The following is a 15946-nucleotide window of genomic DNA, read 5'->3' on the forward strand; positions in this document are numbered from 1 at the left end:
CTTGCACTTATTTTAACTGTCCATGCACTTTTAAGACATGGAATGCTCTTTTGATTCATTTAAGCCGGATGCATGCAACACACTCTGGTACAGAGCAAGTTCAGTTGTCATTTGTGCGCATGTACAGAGCTTTCATCTAAGAGGGATTATTTTGTTCATATCAATTCCCATCTAAAGAGAAATGAAATGGTGTGTTGTATGTTCTCTGGTTGTAATTTTCAGTCAAATGTGTATGAAAAAAAACAAAGCACAACCCGCATTCATTAAAGTATTTGGTCCTCTTGTGGTGTTTTGGACTATGCGCTTTGAAGCAAAGCACAGCTTCTTTAAGAAGGTTGTACGCCACACAAATTGCCTCAGAAATATTCTCCTTTCACTTGCAGGGAAACACCAGCTTATGATATCTTTTCATTTGAAAAAAGCCTTTAGTCTGGAGAAATCGGCACTAGATGTGTCCAGTGTCTCAACGGTCCCACTAGATGTTTTAAGAACAGAAATAGCCCAGGCTATTAGAGAACATATCCAGACAGTTGAAGTTCATGTTGCTAAGAGTGTTTTTAGCAAGGGTTTGTCCTTCAGAAAAGGTATGATTCTTGTGCATGGATCTACAGGTGGCTTACCTGACTTTAGTGAAATAGTCCAGATTTGTATTGTTCAGAAAAGCTTGTGTTTCATAGCAAAAAGGCTAAGCGGATGGTACAGAGAACACTTCAGGGCTTTTGAGTTAAGTGCATCACCAACAATGGATGTTTTCTTTGTTGAGTTAGGTGATTTAGTTGATGAGTATCCATTGGAAGAGTACATGGTTGGTCCCCTCCATATGGTGACTTTGAAAAGATACATTCATGCATAGATGGTAAAGATTTATATTCTGGCATACATTAAAAAAAATTCAGATGGTGTTTTGTGTGTGTAGCATTTACTGTGTATTATGTAAGTTTGGAAAAAATAATGAGAAAGTGCAAAGTATAGTTTCTTTCCTATTTTCACAGGTTTTATCGAAATAGCAATGGCTTCTTTAATCAGGCTAAGAGTTATCCTTGGAGAGAACAGTTGTCAGTGGGTAATTCTTCAGGATGGTATGCCTAGTTCCATGATGAACCTTTTAGGTGAAGTTCAGAGGCAGTGTAATTTGTCTGGAAATTTTAGGCTGCAATTCATGGATCCTGACTTTGACAATGAGTTCATGAACCTTACATCCATGTCAGAAATTCAGGACAAAGCTACTCTTAAGGTTTTGCCAGAATCTTCCCAATCTACTCATATGGTTGCACTGTGCCAAGATGCTCTCCCATATTTGGATGCTTCCTACAGCATAAACATATCACCAGGTCTCTCTCTCTCATTGTCTTCTAGTGAAACAGTCATATTGTCATCTCCTGCATCTACATCAGGGTCAGCTTCTGAGTCGTCAGTTGGGTCTTCCCCAGACACACCCATCAGCTTGAAGTCGTCACCATGGCCTTCTATCTTCTTTGTGCCCAGGTTCTCCTATGATGCAGAACTCAAGTTGCAACAAGCAAATACAGTCTTCAAAGAAAATGGCACATTACTTAGCCCTGACCCAAAACTGAAATCTTCCATTTTAGATGGACTTGCAGAAGAAATTGTGAAGTACAAAGTTTATCCAACAGATTCAGACTTTGATGAAGTGGCTAAGGCACTTATTAAGAAGCATCCTTGCTTGAAAGAGCAAGGTTCAGTTAGTGGTTGCAGTGGATGGAAGGTGAGCTTGAAATATAAACTTGGCAACTACAGAACAAAGCTGAGGAATGCTGGCTGTATGGAGATCATGGTGAATTCTATCAAACAGAAGCCAAAAGGTAAATCTAGCCCAGCATATGATAAAGAAACCCCACATGGCAGAAGTAAACTATTGTCCCTCTTACCCAAGTGGTGAAACCCCCGAGAGTCTTGAGAGAGTGAGAGTGGCCCTTCTTTCAGAGGTTAAAAAGAAGGACAATGACCAGACCTTGAAAGTGCTAATGGACAAGACCTTTGCTTTGAGAAGACAAGAAGTTGTTTGGGAATCACCCCCTATTGCTGACTTCAAAACAAGATGGCCCGCTCTTTTCAGGACAAAAGAGGTAAGTGAATCCAGTTGTCAGGGAATGTTTGTTTGTTTATTCATCACATTCCAAAATATTTTTTTTTAACTTCTGTGCTTTTAAATGTTTTAAGGTGAGTGCAGATTTTGAATCTCTCTGCTGTCACGGTTCTTTTCCAAGCTGGATCTACACTCTGCAAAACTTCTAAAAGTGTTTGCCAGAAAAGGAGGCATCCAAGGCAGAAGGATTAAGAACCTTTTGGTGGCCATGACACAGGTATGCACAGTTGTACACAACTTATAAGAAATTGTACATGAAAAAAGGAGTCGTGTTGGATTGATAGATATTAGAGAAGATGAAGAAATTTGTTCTGAGGTGGGAGGAGGGTGTAGGTAAGAGAACTCAAGCTGCAACAAAGAGAGAAAAAGAATGTGTAGAGTAGAGGTGTAATGGTTCTCCAATGTGATTTTTGGGTTTCACTAAATCACTAACAATTTTGAACACTAAAGAGAAGAGCACTAAAGAACATCATAGATCAGTGGTTTCCAACCTTTTGGAACTTGTGGCCCTCTTAACCCACCACAAATTGTTCCGCTGCCCACACCAAAATTGCGAGATGTGCACCACAATAAACATTGACAATAACAGACCTCAACAAGCCCTACACTGTAAGCTGTAATTGAATACATTGAGTGTTTTTATTGATTGCAAAATATAAACCAACTTGTGGATTTTTTTTTTATAATTGTCAATGTGGGATGCATGGCTATCTATGTACAGTAGTTAGTTATGCCAATTATCCTGAGAACAAAAGCCCACTACTCTAAATACTTACTGCTTTTGATTAATTAAGTTAGCTTATTATTTACCTTATTCGAATTTGATGCACTAAATTAACACCTTAGTGTGTATATATATATATATATATATATATATATATATATATATATATATATATATATATATATATATATATATATATATAAATAAAACAACACTTAAAGTGAAATGATGGATGCTTATGGTTTGACAAAAGTGCATTGTTTTTTTTGTTTTTGTGATACCAAAAAGCTAATTTATTACTATTCCTGTCCATAGAATGACAACATTGAGGTTAAAAGAGAATGTATCCTCAGAGCCCTGTGTCTCTACTTGAATGAAGAGCCGGATGATCTCATTCGGGAGTATGTGGTCAGTAAATTTTCAAATCAAAAGTTACATTTACATTTCACATAAATAAACTAGTTAGTAAATGTAGACTCGCATATTTCTATTGGAGCAAGATGTGTTTCCTATGCACACTAGGAAGAGGATTATGAAGACAACTTGTATTACAACGAACTATATGGTAATCTATTGACATGTCTACAGTAGCCTTAAACCTTTAGATTCCATCACGGAGTTTCATCACTGGAGACCCAGTGATTCTGTTCCTAAAATGTTCAGTTTTCTAATTGTTTATTTGGTTATTTTACTTCTAAGTAAACTTTTTTTTTTTTTTATTTGAGCTTTATTTTAGCAATGAATGTTCAAACTATCATTGTTCTCTATGAATCTGTTGATTTTGATTTATTTATTAGATTGATAAACATGTTGAAATCTTTGAAGTGTTAGATATAATCAAAGTCTTAAGTAGAGATTTGTATACTGTAAAGTTTAATAAGTATTTTTTTTTCTTTTACCTGTTCTCCTCTGTAGAATATTGATGTTGCTGCAGCTGAACAGGGGATTGACGAGACTGTTCTGGGGATCTGTGTGACCAAAGTTGAGGCAGCTGAAGCCATGGACCTCCCTGCAGATACTGGTGTGGTATTAGAAGGGGCAGTGGTTCTAGAAGACTTTGGCAGTGTGTCCCTTGCCTTTGCCATGTTGCTTGGGCTGATTTATGCCCTGAACCTGAGTTACCCTCTTAAATTCAGGTACACTTTTGAGGTGCTCCAAAAATTCTTTCTGGAACTCAATGCTAACAAACTGTCTCAAAGCTCAAGCACTGAAAACCAAGCTGTTTAGTGAGTTGTAGGGGTCGTTCATACTGGGTGGATGCTGATTGATCTTAAAAATGTAACACTTGTTGCCTTGTGTTTACTACATGCTACTGCTTTTCCACTTAGGGAAACTTCAGTCTTAGTGCTGACCTCTTTTGTATATAATTCTCATTTTCCATACTCATGTTTTGAAAGCATTTCACTCAAGTTTATGTTGCATTGTTAAATATTTTGCATTGTAAAATGAATACTGATTATGGTACACATTTAGAATAGAGTAGATGTACATTTTGGAAGCATTTAGAAGTATTGTGATTCTTATGGCATACACTGCAAAAATTGACAAGATAGTTTGGATGTGTAGCACTTAAAGTATGCTGATTGGTTTTAAGAAGGAATTTCAATACTTATGGCATATGTTGTAAATAGTAGTTTGTAAGTTTAGCACGTTTTATATATGCTGTGGTGTTTCAATTTGATTGATTTTCAAAAAGATATGAATTGTTACTGGATTCTTGCTAGAGCTGATCAATTTGGTAAAAATTATATTCAGGTGAAAATCCGGTCCCATACTTATCAAATTTAAGATAAGAAGTGCTGATCTGGTACTTCTCTCATTTTCTGTCACTGTAGTGACAGGAACAGATTCTAGATCAGCCCTTCAACCCAGAAGTTTGAGAAGTACCAGCCTAGACTTTTTTCCACATCTTTTTGTGTAAAAATGATCAGCATATCCAATTTTCTGATTTGTGGCTCGAACATTGCGAGCTAGACAGCCAATTAGTTGTGCTTGTACTGTCTCACACAGTACATGTGGTTGCTTTTGACTGGTCAGATTCCTCTACAAGTAGTTAACAAGTTTTGTGTTAAGTTAAATTGGTCCAATAAAATCTTAAGCAAGTGTTGCAATTAATGAAGGTGATGTTAAAAATTGTCAAATTTGTCAACTTAAGGGGACATGTTCACTTTTCACTTTTTGTCACTGTGTTGGCATATTTCCAAGTTAAGTATTGCATTTACCATATGTATATTCTGTATGTGTTCTACAAATAGCTTTTGTGCATTTGTTACACGCAAGCTCCATTTATTTCTCAGCACCATCACACTACTGAGGCTTAACATGGGCTTTATGTTAATGTGTATTTATCGTTTAGTATTTCATGGTGTAGTAACAATCAAATTGGATGGAACCACTGTCCACAATCTCATTTTGTAGCTCCAACAAAAACATTAAGTTGTATAAACACAAGTAAAACACATTCAGCATAGCCAATACATACATACATACATACATACACACATATGTATGTATGTGTGTGTGTGTGTGTGTGTGTGTGTGTTCTAACAGTCTAGTTTATGCAAGTTATTTTGAAGTAATTCTATTGTTTTACGTGAACATTTGTACTTTTAGTTCAATTTTCCAAATGTAGTTGTGTTTGTCACAGAACGGTTTTGTGTAGTTCTAACAAGATATTTTAATTTGGAAAAAACAATTCATTAGTGTGGAACCACATGATTAAATTAAGTTCGTTTAAAGAATTATTTTTTTGAGTGTACCTCGCCTGAATTAATCTGAGATTATTATTTTTGGAATTGCTAAGCGATCGAACTCTGTGGATAATAGAGGGACCTAACGCAGAAACACTTGAAAGCCAAGACATATACATTGCACTACCACGTCTAAATCAATCTGTGAATATTTCTGCGGTGTTGCAAAGCGATCGACCTCTGTGGAGAATAGAGGCACCTAACGCAGTTACACTTGAAAATCAATATGTATAAACCGCGCTACCTCGCCTGCATTAAACTGTGAATACCATTTTAGTTTAGTTTCAAAGCGGTCGACTACTGGGAAAAATAGAGAGACTTAACGCAGAAATACATGAAAGCCTAGACATACACATCGCAATACCTCTCGTAAATTAATCTGTGAATATTATATTTATAGTTGTAAAGCGATCGACGGCTGGAGATAAAAAAGGGACCCAACATAGAAACACATGAAAGCTACGACATAGCCATCGCACTACCTCGCCTAAATCAACCTGTGAATATTATTTTTGTGTTGTTGCCAAGCGATCGACATCTGTGGATAATAGAGAGACCTAACGCAGAAACACATGAAAGCCAAGACATGTATATCGCACCTCCACGCCTAAATTAATCTGTAAATATTATTTTCATAGGTTTAAAACGATCGACCACTGTGGATAATAGAGGAACCTAAAGCAGTTACACTTGAAAGCCAAGACATATAGATCGCACTAGCTCGCCTAAATTAATCTGTGATTGTTTTTGTAGTTGCAAAATCTGTTAAAAGAAGAAAAGAAAGAAAACGTATGTCTAACTGTTTTGATACTGCTAAAAAACACTCTATATGAGCCATTACTGTGTAATCGATTAGTCGATCCTGTGATCGATGTGCGATTAGTTCGGACTGAGCGCGGGAACCTAGAGAATGCACGTTTAGCTTGCATCACTTATAAAGTGATGCAGCTGTGAGCAGCACGCATTGTGTCCTGTGTTTGTTTGAAACTAATATTCTCTATCATTCCCCCTCTCAGGTACGAACTATTTATAGAAAATTGCAAGTAAGATGTTTAAAGAAGCATTCTTCTTTTTAAAATTCTGTTTAACTGTGGTTTTAATAGCAAATTTTCCGTCTTTATGTAACATTTCATTTCATTGGTCATTGACCTGGTGCTCCGATAAAAGTTAAAAAACAAAATAAGCTACCCAGCTTCGTTCTAAGGAGTTACATGCTCATTTATCAAGACTTATATAACTGTTGTAAGTTTCTCATTTTTCCACTGTTCATATTTTGTATGGAAACTACTTTACTGTTCTTTAGTAATTTTATACTGAGCTATACTTATGGAATGAGTAATGTAAAAAGGCTAAGTAGCTTAGTTAAACAATGCGAACGTGCTTGTTTATTGTTAAGCCTGTTGTGATGTATAGATTTGCTGCTCTAGTTTGTGTTCAAAATGTGTCTGATATAGAGCTAAATTGAGGTATATGGAGTTCAACAGCTTTAAGTACCAAGTTAATTAGGTACTATCGTTCTGTGTAAAGAACAAAAATTTGGGAAAAATTATGGGAAACATGGGGAAAGGACTAAAATTCTGCTACTTCTGATTGTGCTAAGCTAAAAGTGAGTAACCATACTATGAATATGCATTGAGAACACTAGTTCAGAGCTTCTATATTTACTTTGCATATTCCTTTCCTTTGAAAAGTTGTGAAGTGAATGTATGTGTATGTATGTGTGTTAGCTCAGCATCTGAACAGAGTATGCTTCTCTAATGCGCTATAAAAGAGTTTAATGTAATGAATCCTAATTCTATGCATAATATCAGATCACTTATAAAGTGATGCAGCTGTGAGCAGTACGCATCGTGTCCTGTGTTTGTTTGAAACTAATATTCTCTATCATTCCCCCTCTCAGGGGCGTAAAACAAAGCGATCGACCACTGTGGATAATAGACAGGGGTAACTCAGTTACACTTGAAAGCCATATATACACACACACACACACACACACATCACACTACCATGCCTAAATTAATCTGTGAATATGATTTGTGTTGTTGCAAAGCGATCGACCGCTGTGGATAATAGAGGGACCTAACGCAGAAACACATGAAACGCAAGACATATAGATCGCACTACCTCGCCTAAATTAAACTGTGAATACCATTTTTCTAAAGTTACAAAGCGATCGACTGCGATGAACAATAGAGACCTAACGCAGAAACACATTAAAGCCAAGACATACATCGCACTACCACGCCTAAATTAATCTCTGAATATTACTTCTGTAGTTGCAAACGATCTACCGATCTGGATAATAGAGGGACCTAACGCAGATTCTCATGACAGCCACGACACACATCGCACTACCTCACCTAAATTAAACAGTGAACACCATTTTTAGTTGCAAAGCGATCGACCGTTGAACAAAATAGTGACCTCACGAAGAAACATGTGAAAGCCAAGACATATAAATCAAATCAAATTTATTTGTATAGCGCTTTTTACAACTGATGTTGTCACAAAGCAGCTTCACAGAAATCCGTTTAGAACAAAGTTTCAACATGAAATGTAAATCCTCCAGGTGAGCAAGCCAGGAAAAACTCCCTCAGAGCTGAGGAAGAAACCTTGGGAGAAACCAAGGCTCACATGGGGGGACCCATCCTCCTCTGGTCAAACTACGTACAAAATTATTATTCTACTAATATTAATAGTAGTAGTAGTAGTAGTAGTAATAGTTAGGAGGTAGTAATAGTTAAGAGACTTCAGTGTAGAGTGGGCAGCCAGTCCAAGGCAGGTGGCGGTGACTGGGTAACTGGTCTGAAGCGGGTAGCCGGAGAGCTCTACAAACAATCATCCAGCAGTGTCCGGCCGGACAGGTGGGCATCACACTACCTCGCCTAAATTAAACTGTGAATACCATTTTGTAAATAGCAAAGCGATCGACCACTGTGGATAGAAAAGGGACCTAACCAAGAAACACATGAAAGCCACGACATAGACACCCCACTTGAGAATTTTATTTTTGTAGTTGCAAACAATCGACCTCTGTGGATAGAGACCTAACGCAGATACAGAAGAAACCCAAAACTACCACGCCTAAATAAATCTGTGAATATTAGTTATTTAGTTGCAAAGCGATCGACCGCTGTGGTTAATCGAGTGACCTAACGCAGATACACATGTTTGGGGGCAAGCGGCGGCATTAGTGCTCTTATAACCTCAAACTATCCGACTACGCCCCTCTCAATTAAGGGATGAGAGCAACCTATGAGTTAAATATTACATAAAGAATGGACTGTTATACACTAACACCATCATTGTTTTCCCCACCAGGTCTGCCCAAATGAATGAACATCAGCTGGCAGATGTACAATAGAAAAAAACACTTTATTAAACTAATTCATAAAAAACAACTAAACAAATAAAAGCTTAATGGCAATCAGGTTCCATCATTAAATCTTAAACATACTTATAATACAACCTTCAGTGATTCCCAAGCATTTAAGGAGTACCCACTGGGTTTAAAGCCCAGCACTCCACCTCAAGTGACACAAAATAAAAAAATAAAAAACACAAGCAACCAGTAAATAAACCACAACAAAATAAATAAACAAATCCTCAATTCCAACACAAGACTCATTTGATATACCTATGGGTTTTAACTGTATGAACAAGGGAAATGGTAGGTTGCAATGTGGAAGACTTAATTTTATAATTCTAATTTAAAAGACAAAGTAAAACTTTACAAAGCCGTTATTTAAATCCTAACAGTAATAGCAGGCCAAAATAAACAAAAAAAGAAATTACAATGACTTCCAGAACACAAATTCCAGAACCACAAGAAACTAAACCATAAAGCAACTGGTCAGGCAAATTAAAACAACAAACAGTGGCTAGTGCTTAGCTACGTACTCGCTCCTATTAAAAGGAGAAAGAACGAACTATTAGAACCTCCATTCAGGTTACCAACTTGGGCGACTGCCTATGACACTACACTGTATCTCATACCTGTGTAGTTCAACTGCCCCTATAACAGCAGCAGCTATTTACCACCTGGATACCCTCCCAGCATCCAAGGAGCACAATGAACATGGAGATTCTAAAATAAACATCAAAAAAATAAAAAATAAATAAAAAAAAAAATAATCTAAAGAAACCAACCCTTTACCCAATCTAGTAAAATCAGGAGCAGCACTAGTCACATAATACCTATTATGGGCAGCCAGAAGCTACAATTTAGAGCTGATAAAATACAATCTTTATTTTAAACAAAGTAAATTAAAATTAACAGCACCTAAATATTTTTTTTTAAAAAAGCTTACTTATTGAACTCTGGTTGGAGTCATCTGAGAACGGGTTTCAAGTCTTTGCACCAGGAACAGCACCGATCATCCAAGGCCTTTACTGGCCTCCCACTAGCTCAAACTCAAGCTTCAACCACGTTGACGGCAGAAGGCAACTGCAACCTTTGAAACAGAATATTTCTCATTTTCCCTGCAGGCACACCAGTCTCGCAGGACAAGGAAATAAAACAAATGTGGCACCCAGGTTTAGCTGAGAAAGATTCCTAAATGTGTCCTTTCCAGCAAACCAATTTAGCTTAAAACAAGGACGCCAAGCTCACCGTTTTTCCCACGCACGCACACGCCAAAAGCTACAAACTGAAGTGAGCCACAGGTGAGCTTAATAAAGAAGCCATGAAACGGCGTTAGTTTGTAAGAGCTGCCATGCCGCTACTGTCCCTCAGTTAGCTACAGTGCTGCCAGGTCTTACTGCCGTTGTTTTAGCTACGGCTGCTGGGTCCTAGTGTCCCTTAGTTTATACTCTCCTAGTCTTCTAAGCTCCTACCCGTTACACATGAAAGCCAATACATCGCACTACTACGCCTAAATAAACTGTGAATACCAAATATTTAATTGCAAAGCGATCGACTGCTGTGGGAACTAAAGGAGAAATACTGGAAAGCCAAAACATATGCACTGCACTACTATGCCTAAATGAATCTGTGAATATATGTATATTTTTTGTAGTTGCAAAGTGATCGACCTCTGTGGATAATAGAGAGACCTAACGCAGAAACACATGAAAGCCACGACACATCACACTACCTCGCCTAATTTAAACTGTGAATACCAATTTTTTTTGGATGCAACACGATCGACCACTGTGAATAATAGACAGACCTAACGCAAAAACACATGAAAGCCAAGACATACACATCGAACTACCATGCCCACATTTATCTGTGAATATTATTTTAGTTGAAAAGCGATCTACCACTGTGGATAACAGAGGGACCTAACGCAGAAACACGGTACATCGCACTACCACGCCTAAATATCTCTGTGAATACCAGATTTATTTCATGAATGCAATTGGATTGCATTGCGAATGTATTTAGACAAGACACTACAAATGATCTTGAAGTATACATATTTTTGTGAAAATGTTGATTAGTGAAAGTGTCTTATGAATGAAATTGAATTTTAGTGGGAACGTAAAGAAAAAGAAAGGTAAAGAAAGAGAAAAAACTACTGTATGATTCAAGAATTTGTTAAAAAAAAAAAAAAACTCCACATTACAATGTCAAGTCTTCAGTCAAGTAGAGAGAAGCTCCACTCCTGAATCCAGTGGGTCATTGTTACTGAGGTTCATTCCTTTAAGGAAGGAGTTACGAATTTACTTTTAACATATTTTGTAACAATCTTGAATACTGAAAGCACACTATGAATGAAATTGGTTTCTACTGCGAGTGTGAAGACAGAAATTTAAAGTCATAGGAAACAGTAGCAATGCTATCTCATTCAACACTGAACTGAAATGAGCCTAAATGAAAGAGCGTACGACGAAAAGTATGAGAATTAAGGAGACAAAAAAAACACCTGCCGTGATCCGCCAGATAGAAGCGCCTTCTTTGTAATTGTGCTGCATTCAATTGCACTAGAAAGACGTTCAAACTGAATTTAAGCCAAATTAAAGACGTCACCACAACAAAAAAGAAAATTAAGCCGATTAAAATCCACCTGCCACTATCCGCTATATGCAAGCGCCTGGGTTGTCATTGTGATGCGTTCGATTGCGGTGGAAAGAAGATCCAACTGAAATTAAGACAAATTAAAGACGTCACCACAACAAAAAAGAAAATTAAGCGGATTAAAATCTACCTGCCACTTTCCGCCACATGCAAGTGCCTTCGTTGTCATTGTGACGCGTTGGATTGCAGTGGAAAGAAGTTCGAACTGAAAGTCAGCCACAGTAAAAACGTTACCATGACAAAAAGGAGAACTGAAATAAAAATGCACCTGCCGCTATCCGCCATATACAAGCGCCTTTGTTGTCAATGTGACGCGTTCGATTGCGTCGCAAAGAAGTTCGAACTGAAATACGGCTAAAGGCGTTACAACGATCAAAACGAAAAATAAGGAGATTTAAAGCCAGCTGGGGCAACCCACTACATGTAAGCGCCTTCTTTGTAATTGTGACTCATCTGATTACACTAGAATGACGTTCCAACTGAATTTAAGCCAAATTGAAGACGTCACCACAAAAAAAAAAAGAAAATTGAGCGGATTAAAATCCACCTGCCGCTATCCGCTATATGCAAGCGCCTGCGTTGTCATTGTGACGCGTTCGATTGCAGTGCAAACAAGTTCGAACTGAGATAAGGCTAAAGACGTTACAACGATCAAAACGAAAAATAAGGAGATTAAAAGCCAGCTGGGTCAAACCACTACATGTAAGCACCTGCGTTGTCATTGTGACGCGTTCGATTGCAGTGGAAAGAAGTTCCAACTGAAAGACGGCTAAATTGAAGACGTTACCACGAAAAACATGAGAATTAAGGAGACAAGAAACCACCAGCCGTGATCCGCCAGATGAAAGCACCTTCTGTGTAATTGTGAGGCATTCGATTGCGGTGGAAGGACGTTCCAACTGAATTTAAGCCAAATTAAAGACGTCACCACAACAAAAAAGAAAATTAAGCCGATTAAAATCCACCTCCAACTGTTGAATTTACAACCACACTTGAATTTACAACAGTTGGAACTTCTACTCTACTCTACTGCGAGTGTGAAGACAAATTTAAAGTCATAGAAAACAGTAGCAATGCTATGTCATTCAACACCTTGCTAAAAAGACTGCTGCACATCCTGGAGAGTCAAAGTGAATACTGATTAGTACTATTAATCTTTCTAAATAAAAGAGGTTGACCAGCTTTTACAATATCAAATCTAATTTGTACAGGCCCCTCCTGACTATTTATAGTTTACAGTGTCAACTCTTTAGTCAAGCAGAGAGATGCTCCATTCCTGACTCCAGTGTGTCATAGTTACTGAGGTCCTGCTCTTTAAGCAAGGAGTTTTCACACAAGACACTACAAATGAACTTGAAATATATATTGTTTGTGACAAGTTTGATTATTGCACATGTCTGATGAAAGAAAATGAATTGTATTGAGAACAAAGAAGAAAATATGTAAAGACAAAATACAATAAGACTTGTTGTGTAATTCAACACCTTGTTAAAAAGCCTGCTCTCAGAGCTTTACAAGATTTTAAATTTCAGATGTAAATTGCAGATGACCCACCTGAATATCTCCACTTTACAGTGTCAAGTCTTCAGTCAAGTAGAGATGCTCCACACCTGAATCCAGTGAGTCTTTGTTACTGAGGTCCAGCTCTTTAAGGAAGAAGTTACAAATGTACTTTTGAGATGCTATGTCAATCAACACCTTCCTACAAAAACTGTTGCACATCCTGGAGAAGCAAGGTGAAGACTGATTAGTAGCATTAATCTTTCTAAATAACAGAACTTTACCAGCATTTATAATATTAGATCTAATTTGCAGAAGCTGCTTATGAGTATTTTGAGTTCATAGTGTCAACTTGTTAGTCAAGCAGAGAGATGCTCCATTCCTGAATCCACTGTGTCAAAGTTACTGAGGTCCAACTCTTTAAGCAAGGGGTTTTTACAGAATATACCAAAAATGACTGAAATATATATTTTTTCTTACAATGTTGATTATCGAATGTGTCTTATGAATAAATGAGGTGTGGTGGTAACAAAGAAAGAAAAGTAAAGAAAAAGAAAAACAACAAGACTGCTGTGTAATTCAAGACCTTGTTAAAACTACTGCACATTCTCAGGTAGCCACGTGAATATGCATCAATACTATTAAACTCTCTAAATATCAGAGCCTTGCCAGGTTTACAATTTCAGATCAAAATCACAGAAGACCCACCTGAATATCTCCATGTAATGAAGACTCTCCAGAGGGGTGTGAATCCATGATTCCCGTTTATTCAGAACACAGTATCAAAAATCACAAAAAAAAGTATAGATCACCACACAGCAAAGGTTCCAAAGGGTGTTCAAAAACAGAGAAAGAGAGTTCAGAAACATGTCCAGGCAATCCAAATAAATCCAAGAGATGAGAACAAACAAAGTTTGGTATGCATATGAACTGGCAATACTTCTCAGAGATCCACTGTGAGTAAAGAGAGGTTAATGAGCTGCAAGTGAGTTAGGTCAAGGTGTCATTAGGGAGCAAGTCAATACTCAGGTGAGACTGACCTCTGGTGATGAAGGCGGGTATTGCACCTGACACTCCACATTACAGTGTCAAGTCTTCAGTCAAGTAGAGAGAAGCTCCACTCCTGAATCCAGTGGGTCATTGTTACTGAGGTTCATTCCTTTAAGGAATGAGTTACGAATTTACTTTTTACAAATATATTGTGACAATCTTGATTTCTGAAAGCACACTATGAATGAAATTGGTTTCTATTGCGAATGACAGAAATTTAAAGTCATAGAAAACAGTAGCAATGCTATGTCATTCAACACCTTGCTAAAAAGACTGCTGCACATCCTGCAGAGGCTAAATGAATACTGATTAGTAATATTAATCTTTCCTAAATTACAGAGTTTACCAGCTTTTTTAATGTCAGATCTGATCTGCAGAAGCCCCTCCTGACTATTTCCAATTTATTGTGTCAATTTGTTGCAAGTCATTGTTACTTAGGTCCAACTCTTTAAGGAAGGAGTTTTACATTTACTTTATACATATATTTTGTGACAATCTGGGTTACTGAAAGCATATTATACATGAAATTTGTTTTATGTATAGATCAGAGAAAACTGTAGCAATGCTATTTCATTGAACAGCTTGCTAAAATGATTGAGGCACATATAAGAGAGACAATGTGAATACTGATTAGTAGTATTAATCTTTCTAAATAACAGAGCTTTACCAACTTTTATTGTATCAGATCCAAGTTGCAGAAGCCCCTCTTGAGTATTTCCAGTTTAAAGTGTCAACTTGTTAGTCAAGCAGAGAGGGGCTCCAGTCCTGAATCCAGCAGGTCATTGTTACTGAGGCTCTGCCCTTTAAGCAAGTCCTTTTTTACAAAATACACTACCAATTAACATGAAATATATATATTTTGTGACATTGTTGGTTACTAAAAGTGTCTTGTGAATAAAATTGAATTATAGTGGGAACATAAAGAAATAGAAAAGTAAAGAAAGAGCAAAGAGTAAGACTGCCATGATTCCAGACCTTGTTAAAAAGAGTACTGCATATTCTGGCGTAGCAAATTCAATGTGCAACAATACTATTAAACTTTCTAAATAGCAGTGCTTTACAAGATTTCAGATCTAAATTTCAGAATACCCACCTGAATATCTCTGTGTAATGAACACTCTCCAGATGGGTTTGAATCCATGACTCTTATTCATTCAGAACACAGTATTAAATAAATCACAATAAACTAGAGTCAGAGACAGTTCAAAAAGTTTAAAAAAAAAAAAACAGAGTCAAAGAGTTTAGAAAAGGGTCCCGGCAATAATAAAAAAAAAATCAAACCAGTGAGGACAAACAAGTCTAGGTATGCAGATGAACTGGCATTTTTTCTCAGATATCCATGGTAAGTGAAGGTCCTTATAAAGGGACGTAAATGAGCTGCAGGTGAGATATGTCAATGTGTCATTAGGGGGCAAGTCAATACTCAGGTGAGACTGGCCTCGGGTAATGAAGGCAGATATTGCACCTGACACTCCACAGTGTCAAGTCTTGAGTCAAGTGGAGGGATGCTCCACTTCTGAATCCAGCAGGTCATTGTTACTGAGTTCAAGCTATTTAAAAAAGGAGTTATACATTTACTTATATATAAGTAAGGTGGGGGGCCCCATTGTTTGGCCCCTGACCATAGATTGGGTGGGAGGGTGAGGCCAGGGGTTTGGTTTAGGCCCTAGGTTCCATATGGGGTTTTAGCGATTAGTATTAAGGCTGTACTTAGGTTTAAGATTGTGTTTAGGCTTTTGGTTTAGGCCCTAGGTTGTTTGGGGCCTTGGAGTTAGGGTTGATGCTGTGCTTAG

This window comes from Colossoma macropomum, unplaced genomic scaffold (assembly GCF_904425465.1).
Source record: "Colossoma macropomum unplaced genomic scaffold, Colossoma_macropomum, whole genome shotgun sequence".
NCBI lineage: Eukaryota > Metazoa > Chordata > Actinopteri > Characiformes > Serrasalmidae > Colossoma > Colossoma macropomum.